This window comes from Meleagris gallopavo, chromosome 13, assembly GCF_000146605.3.
Source record: "Meleagris gallopavo isolate NT-WF06-2002-E0010 breed Aviagen turkey brand Nicholas breeding stock chromosome 13, Turkey_5.1, whole genome shotgun sequence".
Classification (NCBI taxonomy): Eukaryota; Metazoa; Chordata; class Aves; order Galliformes; family Phasianidae; genus Meleagris; species Meleagris gallopavo.
Genome location: NC_015023.2, coordinates 8759864 through 8766826, shown reverse-complemented (window position 1 = coordinate 8766826; position 6963 = coordinate 8759864). Strand labels below are relative to the sequence as shown.

Genomic DNA, 6963 nt, shown 5'->3' with positions numbered 1-6963 from the left:
AAATAGAAATTTGTGTCCTAAGTGCTGTTACATTACTAATGCTAAATATTTAATTCCCTGGGGCTCTAATTATGGTTGAGCACTGGCAACACTGATTCTACTTTCTAATAACAACTGTAAAAGCAATTTGAGCATTTTTCAATTAATTAAATACATAGTGTACGAGTAACCTCTTGTCATTTTGCCCTCCAGGACCTGTGCTAATTTGTGTGGAATAAAATGTTTTGAAAATTAACTGATATACTAGTCTGATCATTGTTGTTCTATTAAATTACGGCCTGCCAAGCGAGCCTGGTGTAATATAGCTGCATACATACAGTTTCCTTATTTATGATGGTGTAGTGGTTGGTTGGAAAAAAAAAAAAAAAAACAACAACACCCACCCAACACACTTCTCAAGCCATTTCCATAGGCTGTGTTAGGAGGCCTAATTAGCAGGAAGGAGGCGGTCTATGGGTGCTATCAACAGCAGACTTAGAGCACAGCAACTCTTCAGCTATGAAACATAAAGCCTTGCTCCGCTTTCCAGACCTCGCTTTCACCTTCTCTCACATCTGAAATTAAAAGTGTTAATTAAATGACTCGCTCCTGTAAAACTCCTACGGATTAGTTGGTAGTTTACACTTTAGCACATGGGAATCAACTTGCAATGTTAAAGCAACACACAAGGAGTTCAGAAACCAATTTTCATCTTTAACTTGCAGAGCCCGGTCTGTCGGATGGGTTTATTGGGATACAGAAACAGCTAAAAATACACAACTTCTCACTGGCACATTCAGATATAAAATTAGTTCCTACTGCATATGCTAACAGGATACTAAAATTAACAAGTTTATATTTTCAGTTTATATAATACAGCCCTAGAAATATAAGACAACAGTATACTGCTGCATCTTACACATCCCAATAAGGAGCACTTTTTTTCTGTATTAAAAATAATGCTAATAATTACAACACCTCCTTTAAAGAATTAGCAAAAAAAAAAAAGGAACCCAAACAGATTTTAAAAACTTGTCCACATTTTTTTATTTGTAGCCACCAAATAATATTCTTTCAGCATAGACTTTAATATTGTGTTTTATTATATTTTATAGTACGCAGTAATAGTAAGTCAAACGTAATGCCTGAAAAGTGCTTGGAGTTTAACAGTTTAAATGTCCCAAAATACCAAAGCGAAAGCATGATGGTCTTAAGCCAAATAGCTGTAAGAACAACACAAAATACAGATGATACATGATGCTACTAAGAATTTAATGTTGCGAAAGCATTTCTTATTAAATAACATTGCCATACTGGGCTTTCCACGCAAAAGTTGTCTGTGATGTAATTGTAACTATTTTAAAAGAAGACTTTGGGAGAAGAAAAAAAAATAAAAAATCACCTCCAGCCACTGTGCTGCTCAACACTGCGACTCTGTGACTTCCTCGCCCTCAGCGTGGAGATGTAGACGGCTGTGCTTTAACCTGGAAGCATTCAGAAAACAAGAAACAGCACGTTTGCCTCCCCTGCTGTGTCCCTTTCCACTGATCCCAGGCACACAGCTTCCACCCACCTGGCACAGTCTGGGGCTGGCAGAGGTGTGGCTGCTGCTGACAGTGTTAGCCCCGTGCTGGGCTTGCTTTTAGGAGTCACAGCAGAAGAACCTGGCCTTCTGATATTTTCCACACCTGCTTGCTCCTTCAGGAAAGCACTTTGCACCCGTACCTACCTAAAGCACGCTTGCTGATAAGGCTGGGTGCTTAGCTGTGTGCAGCACTGGTCATCCACTTCTCACTGCAGCTCAGAGGAGCAGAGAATGCTTGGCAGGGTGCTCCACACCGCGAGCTGTGTGAACAAAAGGCATGCAAAGTGAGCTAAGAAATGGCTTGATCTTGAGGGCTATGTGTTTGTGAACTCTTCATTAAACACATATTTGTAGTTTTAAAAAAGGAATGCTAAAGATACTTTTAGGACATGAGCTGTTAACAGGAAAGGCAGACTGAGTGTTCTCAAATGGACTTCAAATTGTTCCAATATGCTGGAAAAAGAAAGCAGAGGAAAGGAAATGGATCGCATCACTAGAAATGACGCTGTCAGTAACTGTATCTGTTCAATAGCCATTTTGAGGGATTTCATGTACAGTGCACTTAGTCGCTCTGTGCTGCAGTTATGAGTCTACTTTTTTTCACAACTTGTAAGGCATTATGCAAGCAGAACATTGCGCTCATCATATCATTCAAAACAAAACCAAGTCTCCAATTTACATTACGTGAGATTCCCTGCTTGCTACACCAAGCTCTCAGACACTAAGAGCTGCAAGTCAAACTAAGGAGGATTGCATTTCAGTTTAAATAAAGAAACCAACTGCAGGATTCCTCTGGCACCAAGCAAACTAAGATCCTCAGTCGGCATTACAACACTATTTTTTCTCCAGATAAGTAAAAACAGAACATGCAATTACTGTCAAATAAAAGTGCTCACGTCTCCAGCATTTGTGTGCAGGTGTGTCTACAAAATGCATATATACAGAAAAAAAACAAGGGCATGAGCAATGTATCACAGTCATAGTTCTCTTCCTTAAGACAGTTTTATTTAACAGTGTAAAAATTGAAGTTATCTTTACTCCTATTAAAAGTATCTCTACTTGTCTGACTGGCAATAAATCCTGGAAGCATTCTGCTCACATACTGGGTTTTAAAGAACGTGCAGCATGTGTCAACTCCAATAAAAGCGGCGCAGTTCTTTAATTACCCCGTTCACCCAGGAGCTGCTTTAACAAAGTATTTTTCCACATGTGTAAAACTGTAAAATAAAATTTTTAAAAAATCAGTCATCTGTGTGCAATGACTACTCAGCATCTAACAATAATGGATATACTGAAGAATAGAAATGTGAATTATGCCAAGCCTATAATTCTCAGTGACTGACTACAAAGCACTTGTAGCCAGCGTTAAGCTTTTAAAACTCTAACCCTAATCAATCATAAACGTAGAAATAAAAACTTTGTGGCCTTTTATGAAATCTAAAACACTAGTGCACAGCTTTAAATAATGTTTCTAACTTTTTCTGAATCACACAGCATTCTTCCCACGTCAAATATGTTCTTCTGCATGAAAGCAGGCTTGCACATACACGTCAAAACATAACAACACCACTCTAAACATGAGCTAATCATACCTGGCATTTGGGACCTCACTGATAACATATTGCTTGCCTGAGAGCAGAAGATACCCAAGTTGGCCAAAACCACAGTTGCACAAGATTCAGAAGTTGAAGCGCAAACAACTGCTTCCCGTCTGCAGTGCCTGTGCCCCTGAGCCTGCTGCTGAAGAGCCAGTACCATCTCCCCAGGCTGCACAGAACTTTGAATCGCACGAGTTGCATGCATTTATTTCAACCTGGATGACAGCACAGCAACAAAAAGCCCATTAAGAAGAAAAAAGGCAGATAACCGGATGCGATCAACTTGCGATTGCGTTTTTGTGATGTGTTGGTGAACGGGTGCCAGCTAACTAATCTTAGCAGAGAACAAACCTAATTTATACACAGCAGGACGCTGTCAGATTATTTTAAACCTAATAATTATTTCTAGCAACGAGGCGACATTACACTTAGCAGCATACAAAAGACAGTTGCTCTGAAAAAAATTCATGTGCTGTTTGATTCATTGGCACTGGGGTGGATGGATGGAGGAAATAAACCCACCTAAAGCCAATGAAACATCACACTCCTTGGAACCAAGCGCAGGTGATATTAAATAGCATTTCTGAAAAAGGCTTGATTGCAGAAGAGAGAAGACTTGCCAAATTAGTTGGTTTTGTTCCATTTGTCCCAAATGTTTTTGTTGTTGTTTTTAAAGAAAGGATTTATGAAAACGTGCCTAGCAGTTCAGTGGGAGCTGCCATGCCCCAGCTCTGTTACACCGAGGTACCTCCTTCTCTTCAAAGCCAAAAGCACGACTAAGGCGACTCAGTCTGAACCCAGGTGTAACAAAAACCACAGAAGCCTGCAAGGAATTCTTCCACCCCACTCGGCCATTTGATCAAGCATGCACATCTATGAAACCATTTCACATGCCTTCAAAATCCTGAAGTGCTCGAAAATCTACCATTCCTTTTCTGATAATTCCTAATTATTCAATAATCGTATTAAAAACTTGCACCTTAGACTTTGTCAGCAACTGATCTTTATCCCCATACAACGTCAACACATATCGCCTTGAAAATGTTTTGCTATGTCTCGAATATGAAAACAGTCCTATAAAATCAACTGCCATATTACAGATATACAGATTGTTTTCAGGAACGTGTTTTATTCAACCAAGACTGAACTGAAGTTAAAGGAGTTTGAAAGTGAGAGTACAATGCTATTCAAGAAGTTAAACTGTGTTTTGTCTAACATCTGTGGCAAACATACAGAGAAATCATGTGTTTGTAATAAAATTATTAAATGCCCAGGATCCTGATATATTCATACAGAATGTAGCAACCACTAAAGAGCCAGAAAGTCTAGCTGAATCCACCCTATTATTTGGAGTATTTATTAGGGAAAAAAAAAAAAAAGTATATATGTCTGCTGTGAAATTGTATTTTGTTTTCTTTTTAGTGCTACATAAACAATATGACAGTCTTAACTATAGTACTTGATCATTTTAAGTGCTCGGACATAAAATTTTACTCATTGGCATAATGTAGCCGTGACAGTGCTCTACATAAGACGGATGCTATTTTACAGTACTGGTTTAATTATGTGAAACTATATGATATTAACACTTGAGTAGATGAAAAGGGTGGTTAGAAGCTCACAAGTATTTCATTAAATATTTTAACATGGGTATGACAATGGCCCACATTAAGATGTGAGGATTCCAGGCTGTCTGAAAGAGGTCTGTAGGCCCAGCCCTCAGCAGCCACAGATGTGTCAGCAGTCCTTGGGAGACATGGTGCTTCACTTCTGAACACAGACAGCTCAGCAGGGGTCTGACCTCAGGCTGCCGTCACAGCGCTCAGTCCCGTGCCTGGAGCTGCCCTCACCTTCATCCTACAGGCTGCATCAGTGGCAAACTGAGGATTTTGGAAATTATGTGGTTCGCCTCCTTGAGCTACGCATGCACTGAGCACTGTACTGCAAGGAGAGGCTAACATGATTAAAAAACAGTTTGGTAGATGAGCTCGAATTTTTTGCTCAATGTACAGCAGTGCAAAGCCAAATCAACTGAAAACTTGGCAGGAAAGCAATAGATCTCACACAGTCATATCACATCTACTATTTCTTTTCATCACGTAATTTTTAAATACTAGCCACTCTAAGTTTATGCACAGTCCCCAGTCTGGGATTAGTCCTAAGAACGCCCAAATCTCATCTCCTCGTGCTGCTACTTTTGAGGCCAATATGAGGCTGGGGAACAGCTTTGGTCTGAAGGTACTGTGGTACAGCATTGCTGCTGAGGATACACCAGCCAGGGGAAGCTGTTCCCTCCTGTAAAGCAGTGCCATGGTGCTATCCTGATGTGCACCATGTTCTTCTCCAGATATCATACATGATTTCCCTCCCTTATACATGGCACACGAGAGAGGCCAGTGCATACTTCCTCATCCTTTTGCTCAGAACCAATTAAAAGGTATCGAATGCAGCACCAGCTGAGGTGGAAGCTCAGTCCTTTCTGTGACTGAACTGAATTCTTTTCATCTAGCAGTGCCCCAAGAGGAGACACGAGCAGAGTTGCTGCTCTCAGGTTTCAAACTGCTCAGAAAGCCTCTTGTTCTTTGTCTGCCCAAATCCTGTTAATGGGACAGCACCTACAATCCACAGTCTTCATGCAAAAAGGGCCGAGTTTGAAGAAATGTGTACTGATTTTACCCAGAATGCCTCCAGTACCAAAGATCACCCATATTGGCACAGGGAACATTGAGAGCTTGCATGTCTCACTGGATTCCTGCCCATACTGCAGGAATCAGGCAGACCAGCAGCAGTGGGTAGACAGACAGGCCCTCCTGCAGAGGCAAGAGCTCTTTCCTTTTCTCTAAAAGCTAGTCAGGACACCACATGTCAGAAGTCTTCTTCCAAGGCATGTAGTGGTTAAGGCCACCTCTCTGATGAGTGTGCTCACACAACTGTGTTTGCTAGATATGGAAGCATCCACACCATTCAAGCACCTTTACCACAGAGGATTTCCTAAAATCACCATCCCGTCAGCTACACACACACCACCTCTCTTCACTCACATTGAACAGTACAAGTCATAGAGCAAAAGTTTACTTTACATTATGCAGTATGTCTCTGAAACACAAATATTACTCATAACATAGCTTCACAGCTTTCCAACAGGTCAAATTTTTACCTTAGAGACGCAGCTGCACCTGCTGAAAACACCAAACCACCATCACCAGCTCCACAACTCCCCTGTTGGTGACACCCCAAAGCATTGGTGCAGCTGGTCTGTGTGCTTCCTGCTCTTCCATCAGAATGACCCAGGCCAGCAGTAACCAGCATGTGATAACCTGATCAGCTTGGGCTGAATTAATTCTGGGTGTGCTCAGGAAAACAGTTCAACTTCCTTGCTTAGTGGGAGCAATAACCTGCAAAAGAGAGAGCAAGTGTGCACGAAGCCTCCTTTTTAACCAACACAGTTGCTGACAAAGGAGGCTGTATCTCTTGCCTTCTCTGACGTTAATCCCAACAGTTTAAAGCAGCCTGGTGGAGGAAAAAAAACAACACAAAAACAACGACAACACATACAAATCTGAAATTACTCTAAAAATGCAACTCCAAGGACACATTAGTTCCAGCAGAGTCAAAATATAAGCCAGATGCAATATATGGAGTTATAGCTGAAAAGACTGCGCAGAGAAAGAAAGAGTTAATAATTCTCAATTTGGCATAACATGACATTCCCAACAGTTTGTCTCTCCTCCCAGTAATTGTGTTTTGGCAATGCACATATTCACAACATCATTGCACAAGGCACTTGCAATTGGGGGGGAA

General features: G+C 40.9%; 1 long non-coding RNA gene across 1 annotated transcript; it reads right to left on the bottom strand.

Annotated features, from left to right (window-relative positions):
- Window positions 1-1059: 1059 nt before the first annotated feature.
- On the bottom strand, window positions 1060-6957 carry LOC116217133. The gene is made up of 2 exons (XR_004161187.1): window positions 6320-6957; window positions 1060-3377 (listed from the first exon to the last, which is right to left on the bottom strand). It is a non-coding gene; the product is annotated as an uncharacterized LOC116217133 (long non-coding RNA).
- Between the last annotated feature and the right edge of the window lie 6 nt (window positions 6958-6963).